The sequence below is a fragment of the Caretta caretta genome, chromosome 5 (genome assembly GCF_965140235.1).
Source record: "Caretta caretta isolate rCarCar2 chromosome 5, rCarCar1.hap1, whole genome shotgun sequence".
NCBI lineage: Eukaryota > Metazoa > Chordata > Testudines > Cheloniidae > Caretta > Caretta caretta.
Genome location: NC_134210.1, coordinates 93,100,103 through 93,126,247, shown reverse-complemented (window position 1 = coordinate 93,126,247; position 26,145 = coordinate 93,100,103). Strand labels below are relative to the sequence as shown.

The 26,145-nt window shown below is 44.0% G+C and overlaps 1 protein-coding gene across 2 annotated transcripts in view; it reads right to left on the bottom strand.

Annotated features, from left to right (window-relative positions):
• The window catches only part of FRMD3 (FERM domain containing 3), a 219,218-nt gene that overhangs the window by 180,331 nt on the left and 12,742 nt on the right, over window positions 1–26,145 (bottom strand). Inside the window, exon 1 of one of the 2 annotated variants that reach the window (XM_075128687.1) lies at window positions 13,965–13,985. The exons of the other annotated variant lie outside the window; for it this stretch is intronic. The gene's annotated coding sequence lies outside the window, so the exon portion shown is untranslated. Of the gene's footprint in view, window positions 1–13,964; window positions 13,986–26,145 lie in introns of those variants that run through there. 2 annotated transcript variants of the gene reach the window in all.

Genomic DNA, 26,145 nt, shown 5'->3' with positions numbered 1-26,145 from the left:
AAACCCATTGTAAACAAGCTGTCCAACTTCACTGGGTTCATCTGTGGAAATATCTTTGAAGAAATATATCGTAAGTGTCAAAACTAGAATTCCAGATCAACTGATAAAATTAAAAATACATCAAAACAGAAGTTCAAAACGTAATTAGATCAAAGAGGCATCTTCTTGTTTTCATTTATATTCACAGAGGGTGTTCCAAATGAGTATAATGTAAAGAGCCCTGTATAAGTATGAAGGTAATAAATATTTATTTCTTGCGAACATAAAATGAACTCTGTATGTATATAAGCCCTAAGGCATAAACAAAACCTCTAAGAAGCACAGTCACTTCAGAGTTCCCCTGATGTGCACATTTAACAGACTCACAGAGAAGCAGGAATATATATTACTATAGCACACATTCTGCAACACTAAAAATACAACTTCCAGAGGACTGGATGAGGTCTAGCCATGAAAAGCAACAACAACATTACTCTCCATGAAAAACTGGAGTGCGGTATCTTATTTAAGTTGGAAAGAAGTCAACCTTTATCATTGGTGATTCTTAATAAAGAAATTTACCACAAAATAGAGAATTATCAAACTGCTTCTTGCTCTTGCACTGTTGCTGATAAAAGCCAGGCACAGTGAACTGTGCAAGTTTGCAGATGACACTAAACTGGGAGGAGTTGTAGATACGCTGGAGGGTAGGGATAGGATACAGAGGGCCCTAGACAAATTGGAGGATTGGGCCAAAAGAAATCTGATGAGGTTCAACAAAGACAAGTGCAGAGTCCTGCACTTAGGATGGAAGAATCCCATGCACTGCTACAGACTAGGGAACGAATGGCTGAGCAGCAATTTTGCAGAAAAGGACCTACGGGTTACAGTGGATGAAACGCTGGATATGAGTCAACAGTGTGTCCTTGTTGCCAAGACGGCTAACGGCATTTTGGGCTGTATAAGAAGGGGTATTACCAGCAGACCAAGGGACATGATCTTTCCCCTCTATTCGACATTGGTGAGGCCTCATCTGGAGTACTGAGTCCAGTTTTGGGCCCCACACTACAAGAAGGATGTGGAGAAATTGGAAAGAGTCCAGCGGAGGGCAACAAAAATTATTAGGAGTCCGGAACACACGACTTATGAGGAGAGGCTGAGGGAACTGGGATTGTTTAGTCTGCTCAGAAGAGAAGAATAAGGGGGGATTTGATAGCTGCTTTCAGCTACCTGAAAGGGGGTTCCAAAGAGGATAGATCTAGGCTGTTCTCAGTGGTAGCTGATGACAGAACAAGGAGTAATGGTCTCAAGTTGCAGTGGGGGAGGTTTAGGTTGGATATTAGGAAAAACTTTTTCACTAGGAGGATGGTGAAGCACTGGAATGCGTTACCTAGGGAGGTGGTGGAATCTCCTTCCTTAGAAGTTTTTAAGGTCAGGCTTGACAAAGCCCTGTCTGGGATGATTTAGTTGGGGATTGGTCCTGCTTTGAGCAGGGGGTTGGACTAGATGGCCTCCTAAGGTCCCTTCCAACCCTGATATTCTATGATTCCTATCTGTGATATCATGCTAGAATAGTGAGATTTTAATGAATTGTTTTATATGGAGTCAATCAGACCTAATAATAAAGCCGGGTGCCTACTCTTAAAATAATAAGAACACATTTTAATAATGGGTTTGATACTTTTCTTCTAGCCTACAACATGGGCAAGACTCTAGCCTCCTACAATTCTGTTTTTTGGTTTGCTTTTGTAGAATGCTACCTGTTGCCCAAAGAAATCTCTTTGCCTAATGCCAGTTTTGCCTTTCGGAACACTTTCAAAGATAACTATTGCCAAAGCATGTACATAGCACACATAAGAAACGAATACAAATAAGACTGCCACATTTTTGTGAGCTTTGTGCAGTGAAGAAAAACTGCATTTTAAAAACCATTCGAGTAGAAATCATAATACTACTCAGGACCTTTTACTTTTTCTTCCTTTCAAAGGGCTGTAAAAGTTGTATAATCTAATAAATCCTCATAATTTACCTGTGAATTGGTCATTCGCTCCATTTTACAAAGAGGGACAAAGATGCATAGAGGGGTAAAAGGACTTGCCCAAGACCATGCAGTGAGTCAATGGTAGAGCTGGATAAGAATTTAGGAGTTCCCACCTCCCGGCCTTGTGTTCAATCCACTAGATTGCATTGCTTTATAAAATGGAGTCACATGTAAGAGTGAGGTCCTGTTTCTCACAATGAGCTATCAGACAGAGCAGCTAATTGTCTCTATGAAACAAAAATAAGATTTGTGGGAGAAGATCTTTCAAATGCCTCTCGAACAGAAAATAATCTGTAGTCTTGCCTTGCAGGCCAGCAAAACAAAAACCTTCACTTTAACAAAGATAGAGGATAAAAATCTAGCCTCAACTTACACCTCATGCAACCATCATGAAGTGCATAGTTTCTCAGGAGGGCAGAATTTTGCCCACAATATAACTGTTAAGGTGCTATTAAGAACTGTGCAACATTTTTTCCATAAAAACATTTTTGGACAAAATGGATTTTCAACAAAAATTTTAATTGGAGTAAAAATATTCTAGTTTTTCAATGAAAAACTGGACACTGAAAAAAATGGTAAAAAATAAAAACCATTCTGGGTCTGGTTTTCAGTAAAAATGGTCAGAGCTTGGTTTTATTTAACCCAAAAAATGTAACCAAAACCCAAATATTTTCACCAAATGTTTTTTTGAAAATCGAGACTTTTCAAGCTTTGTTTTATTTTTAATGGAAATTTTATTTAAAATGTTTTCCATAAAAAAGACAAAGGCATTTTTCAACCTCCTTTTAGTACTGATACTGCAGTGCCAAAGTAAGGTCTGAATTTCAACGGCTCAACGACAGCCAGTGTTTCAGGTTGTTTGTATAAAAATAATTTTTAAAAGGCGGAGGAGTTTAAGAGATACTCGTTTTCTCACACCTACTTATTTGTAGACATGAATAAACGTTATACAAGAGTAATCTAAACGAGACAATGAGAGTGATTAAGTAAGCAAGCAAGCACGCACGCACTGTGGCCAGAAAATAGTGTAAAATATGGATTCTCAGCTTGCTATGATGCCTGTACAGCTTATTATTCTCCCCTTTTGCTTCACAACTCAGACATTGGAGCCAGAGTCAAAAAGCATCACCTACAGTTTCCTATAATCATTATCTGTGTGGATCAGGTATAAGGCAGTTTTGCTGTAGCTCACGAAGAAGAGAATCTCAGTTTCCTGACAGAGCTTTTGAAGAAGATCCTACCTTTGGATAAACTCTGCAGCATGTCACAGAGCCACATGATCTCCAGCTTTTAAACAGTCTCTTGAAGGAACCCCTTCAATATTGCAAACCCCAAAGCAATGCCAGTCTTCCTTCATGGGAGGTCCTGGAGCCTCACTGCCTCCTAGACTGGAGCATCTGGGTTTCAGCACTCCTGTTTCACATTGTGAGCTCTGCCAGCAAGTCCAACTGAAATTGACTCCTGTTAGAAAACTGTACACTCTTCAGAGACTAAATGAACCTCAGCAAATATTTGCTGTGATGTTTCACTCCATATGTTTTATGGAAATATGCTAATGAGTGTGAATATGACATAACTGGAATATGCTTCACGCAAAAGTTCTCTTGTAAGGTATCATTACAAAGCTTATAATCTACTAAGTGTGTTCATCCTATTTGTATGTATGTATCATTTTTGTATCTGAAGCTAAAAATATTAAGTATAGCTCCAAGGTCCTATTGTAATTATGGAAAGTGTGGACCATTGATGGTGGTTTAGAATCTTGATGGCTCCCATTGACTTGGAAAATTGGTTTTAAATGGCTCTGTTTACTTGCAAGCCTTCCTGTGAGCCAGCCCTGGTAGAATGGAAGATGGGGGCTCACAGGACATGGTACTTTTCCATTTAGAAGGAGGGGTGAGGACCTAGAGAGACAAAAGATTTGTGCCTTGTGCCACAGACATAAAAGGGGGTGGAACAGAACAAAAGGGGCTGCCAGTCATGAGAAATCCCCGAGTTACCACCTGTGCTGGAACTAACAAGGACTGTACCGGGGAAAGGATTGGGCCCAGACTAGGAAGGAGTCTAGTCTGTGAAAGAAGCTTATTGGAACATTTCTGAAGGTGAGACATTATCTGTAATCAGTTTCTTAATGTATTAGGCTTAGACTTGCATGTTTTTGCTTTATTTTGCTTGGTAACTTACTTTGTTCTGTCTGTTATTACTTGAAACCACTTGAATCCTACTTTTTATACTTAATAAAATCACTTTTGTTTATTAACAGACCCAGAGAAGTGATCAATACCTGTGGAAGCAAACAGCTGTGCATCTCTCTCTCTCTATCAGTGTTATAGAGGCCGGACAATTCATGAGTTTACCCTGTGTAAGCTTTATACAGAGTAAAATGGATTTATTTGGAGTTTGGATCCCACTGGGAACTCGTTGTCTGGGTGCTGGAGATAGGTGACATGCTGAACAGTTTTTGGTTAAAAAGTCTGCAGCTTTGGGGGCATGGTTCAGACCTGGGTCTGTGTTGCAGCAGGCTAGCATGTCTGGCTCAACAAGGCAGGGTTCTGGACTCCCAAACCATCAGGGAAAATGGGCTCAGAGGTAATTTCAGCAGCCCCAGGTGACAGTCCCAAGGGGGTCTCTATGACCGAACCCGTCACATTTGCTCTGAGACCTCAACACAAAGTAGGATTTATTAGGAAACTAGAACACAGCATTGGAAGTCCTTAGGTTAACATAGAGAAATAAAGGTTAAAGCTTAGTCCATTCTCGTCAAGCCAGAGCAATTCAACAGCCAAGCTGTAGTGAACTCCATTGTCAGACTCTGTCTCTCTCTGACCTCCTTACACTTAACAGTGCTGCAGCAGCACAGCTGCACCAGTGCAGCTGCATCACTGTAGTGCTTCAGTGACTATGCTATTTATGCCAATGGGAGAGCTTCTCCCTTCGGCAGAGATACTCCACCTCCCCAAGAGGCGGTAACTATGGTGGTGAGAGAAGCCTTCCTGTCAACATAGTGATGTCTACATCAAAGGTTAGGTTGATATAAGTGCATTGCTCAGAAGGGTAGAGTTTCCACCCCCCTTAAGTGATGTAGTTATACCGACATAAGATCCTAATATTACTCCCGAGGGAATTCTACACCACTGCGCATGTGTGGAATTCATGTCTCCCACAGATTTCTTTGATTCCCTGCAGAAAAAGGACTTTCTGAAGGGGAAGCAAAGGGACGTCACAAGAGATGTCCTGCAATCCTCCCCAGCAGTACGTTTTGGGTGCCCAGGGAGATAAATCACTGTGGGGCAGGAGGCGGGACTAGGGAGGACCCGGCTGGTGGTTCCTACACTGCGCCGAGCTTAGCTGCTAATCCGGGCGGGCTGGCTGGACAGGACTTTCTCTTCCCCTGCATGGCATCTGGGGCCAGGTCAGACACCCCCCAAAATCTCTCCCCCGGCTGCAGGAAGCTTTGCAAACTCTCCCTCCTGCCTGCTTCCTGCACCCATCACTCCTCAGCTGCAGGAGGAGGGATCCCTGTGCAAGGAGCTGCTCCCCCATCTGCCCAAACCCCCCTCATACCCAGACCTTGCTGCCAAGCCTCACCCCCTCGCCTCACCCAGAAACCCTCCCCAATGAGCCCCACTCCCCATGGACCACCCCAACAAGCCACCCCCATCCAGATCCTCACCCCACCGAGCCCAACCTGTTGCACCTGGATCCCCACCACACTAAGCCCCGCACCCCCAGACCTCCCTGCTGAGCTCTATCCCCTCACACCCAGAGCCCCATCCCCCGTTGAGCCCCAACCACCTTCACTTGGACCCCCTGCAGATACCCATTGCACCCAGAATTCCCCCAACAAGCCCCTGTGCATCCAGATCCCCTCTACACCCAGATCCCCCAATGAGCCACCTGCACCCAGATTGCCCCACACAACCCTCTCAACCCACACCTGGATCCCCCACACTAAGCCCCTCCACACTTGGCTCCTGCCTTGATGAGCCTGCCTACCACACTTCATACATCTGGCATGGAGGGCCGTGGGGTGTTCCTGGGGCAAGGCCAGTCCTTGCACAGTGTCAGGGTTAGGTGCAGCCTCACTGCTGAGTGTGTCCCGGGGGCTGGGGGGAGCTGCACAGTGATCTCCCATCTTTGTGCAGCCAGTGGCCTGTGCTACCCAATGCCATACTGGAGCCTTCACATTTCTTTGATAAATATTTGCAGAATTTTAAAATATTGTGCACAGAATTTTAATTTTTTGGCACAGAATGCCCTCAGGAGTACAGTATAGACCAAACCTGAGACCTGGTCTACATGAGAGTTAGGTTGACATAAGGCAGCTTACATCAACTTAATTATGGAAGTCTCTAACCTACAGCCTTGCTCCCACCCATGTAAGTGCCCTACTACACCGACATAATAACTCCACCTCCACAAGAAGTGCGAAAAGTGTAGGGCATCTGTGTAGTCAGGGTGAGTGTCCATGTAGACACTGCATTACTTACATTGGCTGTTGCCTGTCATTCTTGTCAATTTACCGGCTCCCTGCTGGAGCCAGGAAATTGACAAGAAAGGTTGGTAGGCTCCCTGCTGTGAATCTTGTGCCCAGCTCAGAGCTCGGGCTGTCACCCTGGTGAGGGGCTCCCCACTCCAAGCCAGGCAGCTGCCCAGGCTCCTGGCTCCCTGTTCCCAGTCAGGTGGCCACCCAAGGTTGGGGTTGGGAGCCCAGCCAGCAGCAGGACTCCCTGCAGGGAGCCCCCGGAAGCTGCCCAGCTGAGAGCAGGGAGCTAGGAGCTGAAAGCCTGTGCTCTCAGCCCCCCAAACTGCCCCTCTTAAGTCAGTGCAAGTGCTCCTGGTGAGGATGCGCTCCACCGACAGAAAAAGGAAGATACTGCAGTTTTTCATGTCCACACTAATTATTATAGTGGCTGTATATCAACTTAACTTAAAGTTGGCTTAAGTTTGTAGTGTAGATATGCCCGAATCAGTCCAAAGTGAGAGTTGCAAGGTTCTTCCAGAGCCAACAATTAATGTCCTGGTAATTGGGGCGTCCCATCATCTTCTTGGATTATCCATTGTTATGGGTCAGTCTCAGCCAGGTCTTTTTAAGTGACCTGTTCAGTCCACACACACACACACACACACACACACACACACCTCTTCTTTGAGAGCAAAATTCCTCCTTTCCCAGGTAGCAATTCAAAGTATGGGGGAAACTGAGGTACATACAATTCATAAAAATTTCCCACTTCATCACATCATGTCTCAGATAATATATTTAGTCTGACTGGACATCTACATATACTTGTAGAAAATTAAATTTCAGAGTTGATCGAGACACTCAAAGGATTTCTGCATCATGAAGCAAGGTATGCTCAAACTCTTAGGAAAACTATGTGGGCAGTGATAGCAGTGTTTGTTAAATCTGTAAATACCATTCTTGTCTATGCTCTAGAACATTATGAAGACAGGGATGTCTACAGTAACAGGACTGGACAGAATATTCCAAGCTTCCAAAATGTAGTTGTGTGTGTTAACTGTACAGCAAAAGCTTAGAAGCAATTTGTAGAATATTTTAAAAAGAAAATATAAAGAAGTTTCTACAAGAATAGATAATTGCCTAAGTTTTAACATTGACATATTACAATGGAAAACAAAGCAAGCAAACACTGGTTTGTTGTTTTGTTTGTTTGTTACAGCCTCTCCCCTTATGTATGTGTGATTTTGAGATTAAGTCAAGTAAAATTTAAGACAAAAAGTGAGAACATTACCTATAATCAACATGTCTTTTATATATTCTGAACCACATTGACTTCTGCAATCACGGAGAAAGAGGTTGTATTTTCATTTCTGTGAGGATCTCATTGGCTTTGAGGGGCTTTGGATCAGGCCCTGAGAAAAGCAGTGATTTCTCCAGGATACCTGTAAATTAATATAAAGTATCCTTGGGCTTCTCAAACATTTAACACCTTGATACCGGTTCCCCTCCTGCTGCTGAAATATTTTGCATTGCAGATTCATTTTAGGAAATCTCAAATGCCATCAACTAATAAGTTAGAGAGACAAAGTAGGTGAGGAGAGAGACATTATACACCCCCCTCCCCAAAACTTGTCTTTCTAATATCCTGGGACTGACACAGCTACAACAACACTGCATATCACTAACAGATTGACACTGCACACATCTGAATCTAAATGAAACTCATTTGTGTCAGCTTTTTCCTATTATTTATTGTCTGGCCCCCAAGGCGGATCCAGCTTGTGCTCTGCTTCCTATTACCTCTAGGAAGCAGAGATAAGCTTTAGAGCAGTGCACTTTGGCCAAACCTACCTCCAAACCTACCCCACTGGGAGCAGAACCAGTATGGAGCCATTACACCAGTTCTACGCCAATCAGGGACTATTCTTTAGGGATTGTTTTCACTAACTTTAAAGCCTTAGCACATCTGAAAATCAAGCTCACTATATTTATTTGGGCATTATTTTATATTATGCATTCTGACCGGACCACATCCTCTCATACAACCTACAGACACATGAAAATATACTGAAATAATTTTAAAAATGAAATGTAACTGAAGATATGTTGACTTACATTTTCTGAAGTCTGGTACTCAAGGATAGCACTAAAAAGAATAGTTATATACACCTTATATTCATTTCTGACATGATCAGTCTTCGCATAATATCACAGAATAATTTATGGATAATAGAATAAGCATGCAACCAATTATTTTTTACATCTTTGGTCTCCAGGAATTCAGAATCCTTTCAGTCTCGTAACGTTCTCCTCCTTTCCACAGTCCTTAAGCAGACTAAACAATCCTTTAAAAACCAACTGTGAAAAATTCATTAAAAAGTATTTAAGCTCTTCAGCTCATTAAGTTTCTAACAGACTCTTTCCAAATTACACCAAAAGTATTAGTTTCTCTTGTAGATCCCAGACTGTCACTAGTTCCCTCACTCCCGGAATTTGTTACCTGGTCTAATTTTGGAAATTAGTTTTATTTTACAAAAAAGTTTTCCACGTGTATTGTGATTTTTCTTATTCTTTCCTCACAGTCGCACGCGTGCGCTCACACCCCCCTCCTCAAGACACATCTGTAGACTGTTCAACGGTAACATTCATCAGCATTGACATCCTTCTGCAATGTTCCCTACTGGAGAGTTCAAATCAACCGCTAAGCCAGGGGAGACCAACGTGTGGCTCCAGAGCCACATGCTGCTCCTTGCATAGGCACCGACTCTGGGGCTGGAGCTGCAGGCGCCAACTTTCCAATGTGCCGGGGGGTGGTCACTGCTCAACCCCTGGCTCTGCCACAGGCCCTGCCCCCACTCCACTCCTCCCCCCCCCTTCCCCTGAGCCTGCCATGCCCTCGCCTCTCCCCCTCCTCCTGCACACCATGATCGGGAGGTGTGGGGAGGGGAGGGACGGGCAGGTGCTGATGGGTGGAGCTGCCGGTGGGCGGGAGGCGCTGGGAGCCGGGGGGACGGTGGGGCTGATCGGGGGCTGCTGGCGTATTACCGTGGCTCTTTGGCAACGTACATTGGTAAGTTCTGGCTCTCTCTCAGGCTCCGGTTGGCCACCCCTGCACTAATCCAACAAGCTAAGTAGCAGCCAATCATCATGTGTTCATTTTTCCCCCAGAAGCAAATATGCTCAGTTTTCTTGCCCTAGGCATTCATAAATGTGAACACTGTCCAATACAAACATTAAGAATCACATTGTGACCTTTACAAGCAAGATATTTGAGAAAGCGGCAAAGAGTCCTGTGGCACCTTATAGACTAACAGATGTATTGGAGCATGAGCTTTCATGGGTGAATACCAGCTCTCCCTCTTCCTACAGTTCAATCAGAACTTTAACAACAAAAGCATTAGTAGTGTTCCTATAGCTGAGTTATTTAAAGAGTATAGCTAGAATTATATTTTTTCAGTTCAAGCAGGTTTCAAAATCCCTTTAAGCATGAAAAACCATCTATCATATTAAGTTACACTACTCACTCACAGACTACTGTCTATTTTCTGGAAAATTACAAATAAGTCCACTTAGTAGCTGAAAATAACTAAAAACAGGTCCTTTATTAAATGTTATAGCTAGGATCCAACTTGATCAGATTCCTCTAAGATACAAGTGGCTTTGTTCAAACATTTCTAACTTCAGGCAGATTTAGATCTCAAAAAGTAAACACAGACAGACGCTGGTTTAAAAAAAAAAAAAGTGTTTGGGGTTTTTTTTTAAAATGAGGAATGCAAAGAAGATACAGATTTTGCCACATACCAAAGAGTGTGTCTACACTGCAACCGAAAGTATGACTGTAGCACGGGCTTGCATAAAAGTGCTAGTTTTAATCTAGCTAGAACTGCTGAAAATAGCAAGGAAGACAGTGGCAACAGGGGCTTCAGTGTGGTGTGGGCTGTACAAACAAGAGACCTATGTACCTAGTCACAACGTTAGCCCTCACTGAAGCCTATCATGGCTTCACTGTTGGTTTTAGCTATGCTAGCTAGATTAAAGCTAGCACCGTGATGCCAGCCTGTGCTGTCAATCACACCTCCGACTGCGTAGACATACCTGAAGTGTAATATTGTACACATCCAAACTACAGAATATAAAGTTTTAGATGCCAGCACTTTTGAGAGAAACAAAACATGACTATCCAGTGGAGCTTAAGCTCAGTGGAAGCAGGGAGCTTTTGAGGCTCTGCTAAGTAGGTAGCTTCCACAGCAGTGTCTCCCCCAGAGCGTACAAGGGAGGGAGAAGCCGAGCGGCAGCACGCTCGGGGGAGGCGGCGGTGGTGGAGCAGAAGCGAGCTGGGGCAGGGAGCGGTTCCTCTACCCCCCCTTACTTTCTGCACTCCCCCCCCCCCAATCGCTCACCTCCGCTCCGCCTGCTCCCCTGAATGAGCTGCCTCTCCCTTGCCTGAGAAGGAGGGGGGAGAAGTGGAGCAGCGGCATGTTCAGGGGAGCAGGCAGAGCAGAGGTGAGCTAGGGTGGGGAGTTGCGGTATGCCTGGGGGAGCAGGCGGGGCCGAGGATTTGGGGAAAGGGTTGGGAAGGGGCGGGGGAGACACGAAAAAAAGCAGGGGCAGCCAAAAATTTTTTTGCTTGTGTCAGCAAAAATCCGAGAGCCGGCCCTGACAGTAGATGCGTTGCCTTGTTGTGGTCCCTAGGAGATGGGCATGCAGTAGCAGAGAGTCTCCTACTAAAAACATTTTAGGACACCTCTGGCACTGCAGCTCCTTTCCTAACACGTCTCCACACCTTAGGTGGTGCATAGGAAGGCACAGCCAGCAATGATTGAATATTAGGCCATCTGCCCAAAATTCAGAACAGAAAGGTATGGAAGGTCCCACACCTTCCTGGGGGTTTCCAGTAGTACACAGCATACCCAACCCCTCTCTTGGTGGGATTTTTAGAGCTCCTGCCTCATCAAATCAACATTTTTAAATATATCAGACCTGATATTCCTTTAAACATATGTTGTATCCTGTGCAGTAAGGATATGATTTTAAAAAACAATAGCTTTTATGTTGCAATTCCCACAAAGTAAACAAAAAGTGTTAAAAAGTACCAAGACATTAATACATCTATGGAAATAAATTAATCCGTCTGTTCAGTTCTCTGTGTAGTTTCAATTTACATTTTGCCCTAAGCTGGTTATTTTAATTTGATACACCTAAATGGTTGGAGCAACCGAGATATTTAAAATAGAAATGAAATTGTATACATCGGACTGCACAGCTGAAGAAAAAATAATTTTGTCTTCAAAACTCAGAAATATAGTCTATCATTTAAAATAGCAAATCAGGTAAAATAAAAAATATAGTATGACAAAGGAAAGCAGAAAAACTCATAGCACTGCAGAACATTTAATAGTAAAGTCCCGCTGAGCAGATCTAGACAACATGGGAGGAATCTAGTGTGAAGAGAAACGTTAGCATAGCTAAAGCCATTGAAAGGCAATGGCTTTGAGTAACCCAGAGAAAACTCAAAAGCTCATAATTTGGTCAAGTTCACAAAGTCATGCACTAAATATCTGCCGTAGATTGTTGTGCAAAACAAAAACGAAAAGTGCACAGCTCAGGAGGGATTCAGTGCACATGCACGCATGGTTAACTTGTGAGGAGCAGAGTCAAATATGTTGCTATGCACTGGTAGGAGTACCTGAGGCTGAGGGGAAAGACCTGCTGTGGCATAAGCCCTTGCCTCAGCTCCTGTTTCGCACGGGGCAAGCCTGGGAGGGAGGGGGGAAGAGAAGTGGAGCGGCGGCAGCGGCAGCATGCTCAGGGGAGCGGGCGGAGGCGGAGTGGAGGCGAGCTGGGGTGGTGGGAGTACATTTCTAGGGGAGGCATGGTGGAACACCACCCCTAGAAATGTGCTGCCCCAAGCACCTGCTTGTTTTGCTGGTGCCTAGAGCTGGCCCTGTCTACTGTGGACAACCTAAAGTCATCAGGGGAGGAACTCCCATCTTGTACACTAAAAAACAAACACGGAGTCCTTGTGGCACCTTAGAGATGAAAAATTTGAAAGCATAAGCTTTCATGGTCTATAACCCACTTCGTCAGATGCATGGAGTGAAAAGAAAGTAGGCAGGCATAAATATACAGCACATGGAATGATGGGAGTTGCCTTACTAAGTGCTAACAAGGCCAACTCCCTTCTTTTCATGTGCTGTATATTTAACCTGCACACTTTTTTTCACTCCCTGCATCTGATGAAGTGGGTTCTAGCCCATGAAAGCTTATGCCCAAATAAATGTGTTCGTCTCTAAGGTGCCACAAGGACTCCTGGTTGTTTTTGCTGATACAGACCAACATGGCTACCCCTCTGAAATATCTCCTAAGGTTCTCAGAAAACAAGCTCTCTTATAGACCTCCAAAAGGTGAACGTGACGGAGCACTCCAGTATCAGACCAAATAGTTCCACCTGATGGAATTTACAGATCTATTGCCAAATTTTTGCAGGCCAGCAGAACTTCAAAGTTCTGGACAGTGCAGTCCCTTCCTTGAATGCCTGCCCTGTCACTATGTATCTTTAACCCCCTCCCTACCACATATAGGAAACCCTGTAGAGAACACTGGAAATAGACCTGTAAGTATCAACAGTTAAGCACAAGAAAATAGTCATGGAACATATAAGGGCAGAGTTAGTGTTTTGTTTGCATGAACTATTTATTCCCTGGAAAGATTAGGACTTCAAAGTCACAAAAGCCAGCTCCACTCTTTGTATGTGATTCTGACTGTGACTGGGTTTTCTATACCCTACACTTCTTTCAAAATCTGGTGGTCACTGTATACATAAGTCCAGCACAGGATCACTACTGGAATGTTTTGGTCTCACATTTAATTATATTTAGCTAAAACGAGACATGATTCTTGGTCACTCTTTACCATTTATAAATAACTGGCCACAATAAATGACATTATGTTACAAATAGAAAATCTTTGGCCAAAACTGCAGATCCCAATCTGTTTAGTCAATGCTCAGAATACAATGTAAATAGACTGCCTGATGTTTGCCACCACCATTTTTCATATTCTCTTTGGAACAGCTGCAGTCACGAACGGCATACTGCTCAACAAAATAATACATCTTACCAGTAGATGTTGCAAGATTGTGTGACTTGCCTCTTCATGGGAAAGGCATTTCAGAATCTGGCTTGCCAGATTCCACCTTAGTTGTGGAATACCCCAATGGACAAACTGGATTGTAAAATATATTTCTCTTCACGGAGAAACATGTTACATGTTAATATTGAAATCTCCCTCCCCCACATTTTTATAAACAATTTCTATCCATTTGTGCTCTTCCTACATAAAGACGATAACTAACGTTACTAACGTGCTGAATTATTTTTGGATGATTAAATGAAGATAGTTATCAGTATTACAGCAGATCTTTCACCAATTAAAGAGCATCTACATATATGGAAGAGTAATCATGCTTCATGGACTCACTTTTTCTCCGGAATGTCACAAATCCCCAAAATGCCCTTAGTGCTGGCATTTGTTTTTGATCTCCGATTAGCTGAAAGATGTGTAAAACCAGGCACAGCAAACTCCATTGAATAGGCTTCTGAGGCAACCCGCAGGGTGCTATTTTTTCCAGAGAGTGCATGAAATATCTTGCAATTGTAGGTCACAGACTAGTGATACTTGTTTTAAACAGGAGGGTACAATTCATTGGTTCATAAAGCAGAAACCTTTCACTTTGGGCAAGCCACATCTTTTATTCTGAGATATTTTTGCACAGAAATCCTCAGATATCAATACAGGTAACCGAATGCATACAATCTTTTAAGTGCCTTTTTGAGCAAATGTTTAGCTGTTTGACTTTGGTAGTGTGCAAAGGTGCCAACTTTTGTCAGCGCCGGTGGGTGCTTGCGCCCGTCCCGCCCTCGGCCCTGCCCCAACTCCACCCCTCCCTGCCCCTACTGGATCCCTCCCCAAATACCCACCTCTGCCCCGCCTCCTCCCCCAAGCATGCCGCGTTCCCCCTCCTCCTTCCTAGGCTTGCCGTGCAAAACAGCTGGGAGGAAGGAGAAGCAGGACCCAGCAGTGTGCTCAGGAGAGGAGGCAGAGCAGAGGCAGAGGCGAGCTGGGGCGGGGGGAGAAGCTGCTGGTGGGTGCAGAGCATCCACCAATTTTTCCCTGTGAGTGCTCCAGCCCTGGAGCACCCATGGAGTCAGCGCCTATGGTAGTGTGACAGGTTGAGTCACAGAAACCCTCTTGGTAACTGCCACCTGATGTGCTGAGACTACCTCTGAGCCAGTTTTCCCTGGCAGCTTGAGACTTCAGTGCCCTGCCTGGTTGTGCCCGACACGCCAGCCTGCTACAAACACAGACCCAGGTCTGAACCACATCCTCCAAAAGCTGCAGGCTTAACTGAAAAACAGCTTAAGAAGTGCTCCTGTTTCCAACACCCAGATACCCAGTTCCCAATGGGATCCAATCCCCAAATAAATCAGTTTTACTCTGTACAAAGCTTATACAGGGTAAACACTGATAGATATGCACAGCTGTTTTGCTCCCCCAGGAATTCATTACTTGCTCTGGGTTAATTAACAAGTAAAAAGTAATTGTATTAAATATAAAAAGTAGGATTTAAGTGGTTCCAAGTTATAACAGAGAGAACAACATGAATTACCAAGCAAAATAAAATAAAACACGCAAGTCCAAGCCTAATACAGTAGGCAACTAAATGTAGGTACATCTCACCCTCAGAGAGGGTTCAATCAGCTTCTTTGACAGACTAGACTTCCTCCTAGTATAGGTCCAGCAATCACTCACACCCCTGTAGTTACTGTCCTTTGTTCCAGTTTCTTTCAGGCATCAGTTTGGGGCGGAGAGGCTCTCTTTTGTGCCAGCTGAAGATAAAATGGTGGGATTTCCAGGGGCTTATATAGCCTCTCTCTTGTGGGTGGAAACCCCGCTCTCCCCCTGTGTAGAATCACAGCTACAAGATGGAGTTCTGGAGTCACATAGGCAAGTCACATGTCCATGCATGACTCAGTTCTCTACAAGCCGAGCCATTGCCCACGTTAGCCCGAACATTCCCAGGAAAGCTCAGATGTGGATTGGTATCTATCAAGGTCCATTATAAGCCAAGTACTTCCATTTACCTGAATAACCCCTTTCCACTATGTTGACCAAATCTGCCTTAGGTGCTATCTACAGCAAACACTTTAAATACAAGCATAGAGCTAACACTCATAACTTCAGATATAAAAATGATACATGCACATGAATAGGATGAATACATTCAGTAGAACATAACCTTTGCAAAGATATGTTACATGGCATATCTAGCATAAAACATATTCCAGTTTGTCATACTTACAATCATAAGCATATTTCTATAAAGCATTATGGGGTACAACGTCACAGGTAATATGTGGGGAAAGGGAGGAGGTGTGGCTATCCCGGTCAAAAAGGAAGGAAGAGTATTTTGTAAGGGCTGATTGAATTTTCATAACAAAGCAACATAAGATCTGTATGAAAACAACATGAAAAAAGAATTCATGAGATTCTTATTTTCCCTGGATTCATAACCTCTCTCCATCATACAACCAGAGGGGATAAAGCATTCTGAGAACCTTCTCCTTGTAAATATTTCGTGTTCTGCATGAGTAATAAATCCTCAAGAAGCAGAACAAGCAGAAGGAGTTAGGAAATGCAATGCCTTCGGTACCTCACATGGAAAGAGGCCAAAAACGTGATTTAAGGCACAAACCTGCTCTGCAGGTTTGTGATGATCAAGGTTCTTCTTACTGTCTGTTGGCACTGTCAAGTCATCAGATTAGTAGTTTAAATTATTGTTTACACCCTGCCATGCCTGATGATCACAGTACGAAAACAGAGCAGGAAAAAGAAAAACTTCTGACCCAGTGAACAGAAGCAAGGTATTTTATTTACCCCTACCGAGGGGGAGTCGATTGCATTGCCAATTTTAGATTTGATGGGGGTTGAGGGGAATAACTCCACAACAGACCGCAGTTATTTCTATGGTTATGGGGAAGCAGGAAAGTCTTCCAATAATATTATTTCACATCTCAAATGCTTTCCAGAGTGATCAGCTGAAAAGATGTCATATGTAACAAAACCCTCCAATCCTCAACATATTGGTTAATTGGGGAGTCTGGGGTGGGGGGGAGAAGGAGGAAGAGGAAATCCAATTTCCTGACTATTCTTTTGGATATCCATTTGAAAAAGAAAATTCTAATCAGAGAGCAAAAAGCATAAAAAGCAACACTCCAGAGAACGGGCATTGGGGCTGCAAATCCAAGATTAAGTTTGTATTTATTTTTGCATACCACAATTTATCAACTGAACACTGGTTAGAAATTTTAATGTATGAGAGAGTCCATAAATGAAGGCCAGAGGCCCTGGGCACCTTAACCAAAAAATGAAATACATATCTAAATTTCCTATAAACAAGGAAACATGTCCAGACAAATCCCAGCATATAAGCAAAGAATGGAAAGTCTAACATGCACACAGAACAAAAGTCTAAAAATTTTTTAAAAAGTGTTTAGACAGATTTAACAGTAAATTTCCTTGAACAAAAATCATTTTTAAAATGTAATTATTAAATGAAAACACATCTAGGTCTCTTAAAAAAATTGTAAAGTTTTTGAAGGTCACAGAAACTTTTCTAGTATCTTTGATCCCTTCCCCAGTATTTAACATATCATTCAATTTTAATGTAATGATGCAAATGTTAAACAATTAACATAACCTGCACTAGAAAGAATGTTCAGGATGCTAAATTACGGTGACCAGACATCCTGTTTTTAAAGGGAGAGTCCCACATTTAAGGCCTTCTGCAGGTATCCCAACTTTTTTTTTTAAAAACAGGCAAATTGTCCCATATTTTCTGTCTCTGTCCCCCTCCCATCAGTACTAGCAGGACCTGTTGCTGGCTGGATCCCTGCTCCCCAGCCACCTGTCCACTAGCGATGAGTTGGGGGGGTCCAGTGGCTGACGATGGGGGTAGGTGTGCAAGGCTGGTTGTAGGGTGAAGCTGCAGCACACAGATATATCTGCAGCACACAGGGCCTGGACATTCCCCCTGTCAGTCCATCATCATCAATCCCATTTCCAGCTGGCATTGGCTGCGTGATGCAGTGGCTGGTGTGTGGGGGCAGGTGCCAAGCAGCGGCTGGTTACATGTCACTTCTGCTGCTCTCCCATCGGCCCTTTACGTGCTCTCCCTCTCACTGTCCTCTCCTTGCTTTGCCCCTTCCCCCCAACCTCGCTGCTCCTCCATGGGAAAAGCAATACGCATATTCAATCTGAGTAGCTCATAAGGAAAATTGTTATAAACTACTGCATAGATGGCATTTGATTCCAGTTAAGATCCATCGTGTTTTTGCTACTAGGAAGGCCCTCTGTTAGAGGATGTGCAGGGAAGGGGGGAACATATTTGCACAAGGTAGTTGTGTCCAGGAATTAGATAGTTTTAGGAGGAAATTATTAAAGAGATTCGTTTTATGACAAAATGCTGGCTTCTTAGAGATCCCTTGACCTGCTTACTGAATGTTCCAGTAAATAATCTACATTTTAAACAATGCGTTTATTTTTTATTGTTAGCACTTTGTATTGCATATTAACAGAAAAATGTGACTTCTCACCCACGGGATAATGGTACTGGATAATAAAATATAGACTATCCTTATAATGAAAAAGCTTTCAAATCAAGTACATACACAAGAGAAGCACCAAAAAGATAAGTACTTAGAAATTTGGTCACCCTTCTTAGCATATTCAGCCAGCCAGAATCTTTAGCCAGGTTAGTAGAATATTAACTCGATCCTGAGTAAGTAACATATTATGTAGCATGTTAAAAAGTTTTATTGTAACTTTGCCTTGATAAAGTTTAAAAAAACCCTACAAACATCTAGAGAATAGCAGAAGCATAACTCATGATTAGCATAGGTTTATAAAAACCAAACCTGATCACTCTTTATATAAATAAAAAACCAGTGGACCAAGGGAATAAAATACATGCAATATTTGTAGACTTTTGTAAAAGCACTTTGCACAGTGTCTCACCATCATCATATCTGAACATTTCAGAATTGGCTTGTGCACATTGTATTGTCACAAGGACTGACAAAGGGCTGAACATCAGAAGACAAAAGGGTAACAAGAAACAGCGGCGTATTGAATCATATGACTGTCTCAGTGGCATGTTGCAAGGATCTGTGTTAGGTCTGGTGTTAACATAGTCATCTAATATATGGAAATGAACATGTTAATAGAGACTGAAAAGCAAGAGTGGAAAGCAAAGCAAACATATCTGCAATGCAGGATCATCATGCCATGGTCCAGGGATGGGGGAGTCCCTCTATATGCAGCACTGACAAGATTCTACCTGAAATACTGAGTTCATTTTTTGACATGAAGATAAAAAAGATTATCAAGTTGGAAGGAATACAGGTTACAGTAACAGATGTCACTAAGTAGCTGATGGGACCGGGAAATATTAGAAGAATTATACTTCAATTAAAACAGTAGCTAAAGCGAAGAACAAGATAAACCAGCTATAGAAATTTGAAGGCATGAACACATGGCCTGTAACCTTGGAATCTCTCCCCCAATCTCACATAGGCTGCCTACAAATCTTGCCTCTTCCTCCTCCACAGGATTTATTTTTCTCTGCCCACCCAGCCAGAATACTCTCCCAAGCCCTTAGCTTGGTCTCAGTTACCGTAACCCCCTTGTCTCTTCCCTTTTGATATCCACATTGCTCCTTTTCAGCCCATACAAAATGAAGCTGGCTAAGATCATCCTTTTCGTCTGCTGCTCTATGCACACACTCCCTCCCTCTCCCACCTTGAAATCCACTGATGCAGTGGAAATAGGGAGAATCAAGTTTAACCTTCCTGTCCTCACCTTCAGGACCTTTTACAACTGTGTCCCTCCCTACTCACGTTCTTTATCACATCGCCCAGAGGTAGATTAGGGGTTTGTGGGGCTCTGGGCCAGAGCAAGTGGGGGCACCTCCCTGCCCTTCCATCTGCAGTCTCCCCTGCCCCTCCCCCCAGCACTCCTACCAGAGAGCAGGATTGCAGTGCAGGGGCTTTCCCTGCCCCAACCTGCCTGGTGCTACTGTCAGGGATTGGGGTTGGGGCACAGGGGCTTCCCATGCTCCGACAGGAGCACTGGGCGGGCAGAGTGGTTCTGGGCACCCATTTTTCCAGGGGCTCCCCAGTTGGCTGCGGACCCTGGCATGGCCCCATTGGCCCAGTACCTAGTAAGTCACTGATATCAACATCCTGCTCTACCAGTCCTAAGCCTTTTGTTTGCTTCTCCCACAATTATCTTCATTCTTTTTTACATTGCCCTTACGCACAGAAAACCCACCCCAAACTAACCCCTAAGGCTATTCCCCCTCTTCAGAGTCCTCCCCTGCAAGCCTGCTATGTCCATATCTCCCTTTATATGCAAGGTGTAAACCAATTATTTCAAAGTGTGAAGCTCTGAGCTTGCATCCAATGAAGTGAGCTGTAGCTCATGAAAGCTTATGCTCAAATAAATCTGTTAGCCTCTAAGGTGCCACAAGTACGCCTTTTCTTTTTGTGGATACAGACTAACACGGCTGCTACTCTGAAACCTTTTCTTTTTGTGAATTATAAAAGTTTCCTAAACAAAACAAACATTTTTTTTTTTTAAAAAAAGGCCATTTTTGAAGTAACACCTACAGGAAATGCCAGCAAATGATAGCTAGGCTGAGCAGCAGTCTGAGATAGTAGATATTATTTATTTTTAAATTAGATTATGTGAAGCCACTGAATTGTGCACACAGGTAACCTATATAGCCATGCAACCTTATTTCCCCCCCATCTTCCCTCCTGCCCTTGTCTCGTATATTCCCTTGTTATAGCTTGTTTCAAAATTAGATCATAGACACGGGAAGAGTTTACCTGTACATTTGTACAGTGAGAACTATTAGACAATAGCACAAACTCCCAAGAAAAATACTAAATTTCATCAGAGATTATTTTAGACTTGGACTAGGTAAGGCCCTGAAAAATATGCTGTAGGAACAAACCTGCATCTTCAGGTTAATGAGTTTAAGGACTATAAAGGATGAGTTAGATCTTAGGGTTTTTTCGTCAGTCTCTGATTTCTACATTTCTCTGGTTAGCCAGCCAAACATAGAACTAGAGTGTCTTGAGACTGTGTAGATTACTGTTCACATTTCACTTAGCTGTGCCGTTATTATTAATGCTCGGTTGGAAGGATTTTGATTACATCCTTCCTTTAAACCTCCCCAGTTCCTATGGCTGTTTCTGAGGTACAAACTGTGAGACAACGTAGGAAAATGAATTCAAGAATCCTAGCAACGTGAGTGGATTCTCCAGTCAAAACAAAACAGGATTTCTCTAGTGACTGATTCAAGTATAGTTGGTTGTTTCATTAGCTTTATGTTAATGGACAAGTCTGCATAATGACTCACATCAAGCACTATCTGTCATAGTCTCTTATTTCTGTTCATTTTCCAGGATGAAGCTAAAGAAAATTCACACAGATGGAGTGAGCAAGAGAATCCGTACGTTTGATGGTGTACACATATTGGCTCACTACGTTTTCCAGCGTAAGTCCCAGAGGTGGCTCATGTTCAGAATGGTACTATATAATTTAAGCTCTCATCCACAGCTCTGATTCACTCTCTCATTCTACATTCTAAGAACCAGTGAAGGATAAGATTCTCTGATGCATCTGTCAGTACAAAAACAATATACAAGTATTACAGTGAGAGTAAGAAATGTGTCATATTTGTAATACATGATCTCAGTGTAACTAAACATGGCAGGAAGCAGAAGTGCTGATCATTTCTCTATGTACAAAAGCAACATTTGAAGCTGCCATTTACTTCATTAAACAGAAACACAATGGTCAATTAAATTAATTTACACAGAAAAGCCTAAGGAGACAACTAGAACCTGGGTCTCCTCACATTTCCATGCACCTGCTGCATCAGTTAGAAAATAATTCTAAGTATGTATTTAGCTCTGTGAAAGAAAATTATAAGATTCCCGATGAGAGATGTATATAATCTAAGGTTATGTTTTCACTGACAGAGATGTGTTTTTACAGTGAGATATCTAATGCATGTTAGCTATCTCTCTGTAAAAACATAGTAGAGACAAGGCACTTTAGTTTTACTGTGAGGCAAACTATGCACTGTCATATCACAGGTGGGTAGGGTATAGTACCAACCTTGTGGGAAGCACTGCAAATGTCTTGTTTGTGATTTGCATTTTACAGCAAAATACGGTAACCTGTGAAGGATAGTTAACACTTGTTTTGTTAAAACGGAATACATGGGGTCAAAGAAGAATCCTACAGCCCTGTTCCTGTAAACTGATCCCATTGAAGTCAGTGTGGCTCCCCAAAAACACAGGTGTCTATTCACATAGAACCGATTGCATAATCAACGTCTCAGTGTAATTTAAGGCCTGGATTCTATAAATACCTTGTGCATATAAGGACTCCCAATGAAATCAGTACTTTCACTAGTTCAAACCAGCAGTAATGGTTTACAATATTACCTACACTCTTAAAATTTCCATTGACAAGGATAACAGTAATGTTATGCACATAAAGCTTTCACTATTTTATACTTCCTTCATTTTAGAGTGCCTCACATGTACGACACGAGTCTTTCTTACGTGGCTATTAGGATTGAATCTTTGTACATATATACACTCTACAACCCCGATCTAAATCATATGTATTAGTTTTCCTAAAGAGTGATCATCAATTTGAAACTGCTTTTAATTATTTAACAAAAAAAACCTGCACGCTAGATTGGAGGTACTACACCTCACCTGTAGGTTCTGCTGCTCATTTCTGTTTTATCATTTTCCTGTGTTGTTGGGGGGCAGGGGCGTTTAGTTGGTTGGTTGCTTTTTGTTGTTTTTTTTATTACACACGCACACACACACACACCCCTGTATGAAAGACCTACACAGATAAGTGTGCATACAGATTTTTTAGAGGAAATAGTGAAACTAGGTGCAAAATGTTGTCAAATGCACAAAGTAAATGAGCTGGGGGAAAAACTGGGGGGGGGGGGGAATCTATTCTTCCTCTAGTCTCTCATTGTATCACCTATGGTTACTACAGCAGGCCAATAATTTCCAGATAAGAGCAGCTTTTTACCTTTGAAATGCATGGACTTCTCAAACTAGATTGATTTCCTTAGCTTAAGCTAAGGAAATCAATAAACAAGGAACAAATATAAAGTCTCCACAACAAAAAGAAAGATACATGGAGTCATTTTAGCATTCTGCATCTTCAGTGAAACACAGAACAGCAGCCACTTCACAGCTGTTGCTACTTTCAGGGTATGTCTACACTACGGAATAAGGTCGAATTTATAGAAGTCGTTTTTTTAGAAATCGGTTTTATATATTCGAGTGTGTGTGTCCCCACAGAAAATGCTCTAAGTGCATTAAGTGCATTAACTCGGCGGAGCGCTTCCACAGTACCGAGGCTAGAGTCGACTTCCGGAGCGTTGCACTGTGGGTAGCTATCCCACAGTTCCCGCAGTCTCCGCTGCCCATTGGAATTCTGGGTTGAGATCCCAATGCCTGATGGGGCTAAAACATTGTTGCGGGTGGTTCTGGGTACATATCGTCAGGCCCCCGTTCCCTCCCTCCCTCCCTCCGTGAAAGCAAGGGCAGACAATCATTTCGCGCCTTTTTTCCTGAGTTACCTGTGCAGACGCCATACCACTGCAAGCATGGAGCCCGCTCAGGTAACCGTCACCCTATGTCTCCTGGGTGCTGGCAGACGCGGTACGGCATTGCTACACAGTAGCAGCAACCCCTTGCCTTGTGGCAGCAGACGGTACAGTACGACTGGTAGCCGTCATCGTCATGTCCGAGGTGCTCCTGGCCACGTTGGCCACGAGCGCCTGGGCAGACATGGGCGCAGGGAATAAATTTGGAGTGACTTGACCAGGTCACTCTCTTTAGTCCTGCAGTCAGTCCTATTGAACTGTCTTATGGTGAGCGGACAGGCGATACGGACTGCTAGCAGTCGTACTGTACCATCTTCTGCCGAGCAGCCATGAGATGTGGATGGCATGCAGTCCTTCTGCACCGTCTGCTGCCAGCCAAAGATGTAAAAGATAGATGGAGTGGATCAAAACAAGAAATAGACCAGATTTGTTTTGTACTCATTTGCCTCCTCCCCTGTCTAGGGGACTCATTCCTCTAGATCACACTGCAGTCACTCACAGAGAAGGTGCAGCGAGGTAAATCTAGCCATGTATCAGAGGCCAGGCTAACCTCCTTGTTCCAATAAGAACGATAACTTAGGTGCACCATTTCTTATTGGAACCCTCCGTGAAGTCCTGCCTGAAATACTCCTTGATGTACAGGCACCCCCTTTGTTGATTTTAGCTCCCTGAAGCCAACCCTGTAAGCTGTGTTGTCAGTCGCCCCTCCCTCCGTCAGAGCAATGGCAGACAATCGTTCCGCGCCTTTTTTCTCTGCGGACGCCATACCAAGGCAAGCATGGAGGCCGCTCAGCTCACTTTGGCAATTAGGAGCACATTAAACACCACACGCATTATCCAGCAGTATATGCAGCACCGGAACCTGGCAAAGCGATACCGGGTGAGGAGGCGACGTCAACGCGGTCACGTGAGTGATCAGGACATGGACACAGATTTCTCTGACAGCATGGGCCCTGCCAATGCATGCATCATGGTGCTAATGGGACAGATTCATGCTGTGGAACGCCGATTCTGGGCTCGGGAAACAAGCACAGACTGGTGGGACCGCATAGTGTTGCGGGTCTGGGACGATTCCCAGTGGCTGCGAAACTTTCGCATGCGTAAGGGCACTTTCATGGAACTTTGTGACTTGCTTTCCCCTGCCCTGAGGCGCATGAATACCAAGATGAGAGCAGCCCTCACAGTTGAGAAGCGAGTGGCAATAGCCCTGTGGAAGCTTGCAACGCCAGACAGCTACCGGTCAGTTGGGAATCAATTTGGAGTGGGCAAATCTACTGTGGGGGCTGCTGTGATACAAGTAGCCCACGCAATCAAAGATCTGCTGATATCAAGGGTAGTGACCCTGGGAAATGTGCAGGTCATAGTGGATGGCTTTGCTGCAATGGGATTCCCTAACTGTGGTGGGGCTATAGACGGAACCCATATCCCTATCTTGGCACCGGAGCACCAAGCCGCCGAGTACATAAACCGCAAGGGGTACTTTTCAATAGTGCTGCAAGCTCTGGTGGATCACAAGGGACATTTCACCAACATCAACGTGGGATGGCCGGGAAAGGTGCATGATGCTCGCATCTTCAGGAACTCTGGTCTGTTTCAAAAGCTGCAGGAAGGGACTTTATTCCCAGACCAGAAAATAACTGTTGGGGATGTTGAAATGCCTATAGGTATCCTTGGGGACCCAGCCTACCCCTTAATGCCATGGCTCATGAAGCCGTACACAGGCAGCCTGGACAGTAGTCAGGAGCTGTTCAACTACAGGCTGAGCAAGTGCAGAATGGTGGTAGAATGTGCATTTGGATGTTTAAAGGCGCGCTGGCGCAGTTTACTGACTCGCTTAGGCCTCAGCGAAACCAATATTCCCACTGTTATTACTGCTTGCTGTGTGCTCCACAATACCTGTGAGAGTAAGGGGGAGACGTTTATGGCGGGGTGGGAGGTTGAGGCAAATCGCCTGGCTGCTGGTTACGCGCAGCCAGACACCAGGGCGGTTAGAAGAGCACAGGAGGGCGCGGTACGCATCAGAGAAGCTTTGAAAACCAGTTTCATGACTGGCCAGGCTACGGTGTGAAAGTTCTGTTTGTTTCTCCTTGATGAAACCCCCCGCCCCTTGGTTCACTCTACTTCCCTGTAAGCTAACCACCCACCTCTCCTCCCTTCAGTCACCGCTTGCAGAGGCAATAAAGTCATTGTTGCTTCACATTCATGCATTCTTTATTCATTCATCACACAAATAGGGGGATGACTACCAAGGTAGCCCAGGAGGAGTGGTGGAGGAGGGAAGGAAAATGCCACACAGCACTTTAAGCACAGCACTTTAAAAGTTTACAACTTTAAAATTTATTGAATGACAGCCTTCTTCTTTTTGGGCAATCCTCTGTGGTGGAGTGGCTGGTTGGCCGGAGGCCCCCCCACCGTGTTCTTGGGCGTCTGGGTGTGGAGGCTATGGAACTTGGGGAGGAGGGCGATTGGTTACAGAGGGGCTGCAGTGGCAGTCTGTGCTCCAGCTGCCTTTGCTGCAGCTCAACCATACACCGGAGCATACTGGTTTGGTCCTGCAGCAGCCTAGGCATTGAATCCTGCCTCCTCTCATCACGCAGCCGCCACATTTGAGCTTCAGCCCTGTCTTCAGCCCGCCACTTACTCTCTTCAGCCCGCCACTTACTCTCTTCAGCCCGCCACCTCTCCTCCCGGTCATTTTGTGCTTTCCTGCACTCTGACATTATTTGCCTCCACGCATTTGTCTGTGCTCTGTCAGTGTGGGAGGACAGCATGAGCTCGGAGAACATTTCATCGCGAGTGCGTTTTTTTTTCTTTCTAAGCTTCACTAGCCTCTGGGAAGGAGAAGATCCTGTGATCATTGAAACACATGCAGCTGGTGGAGAA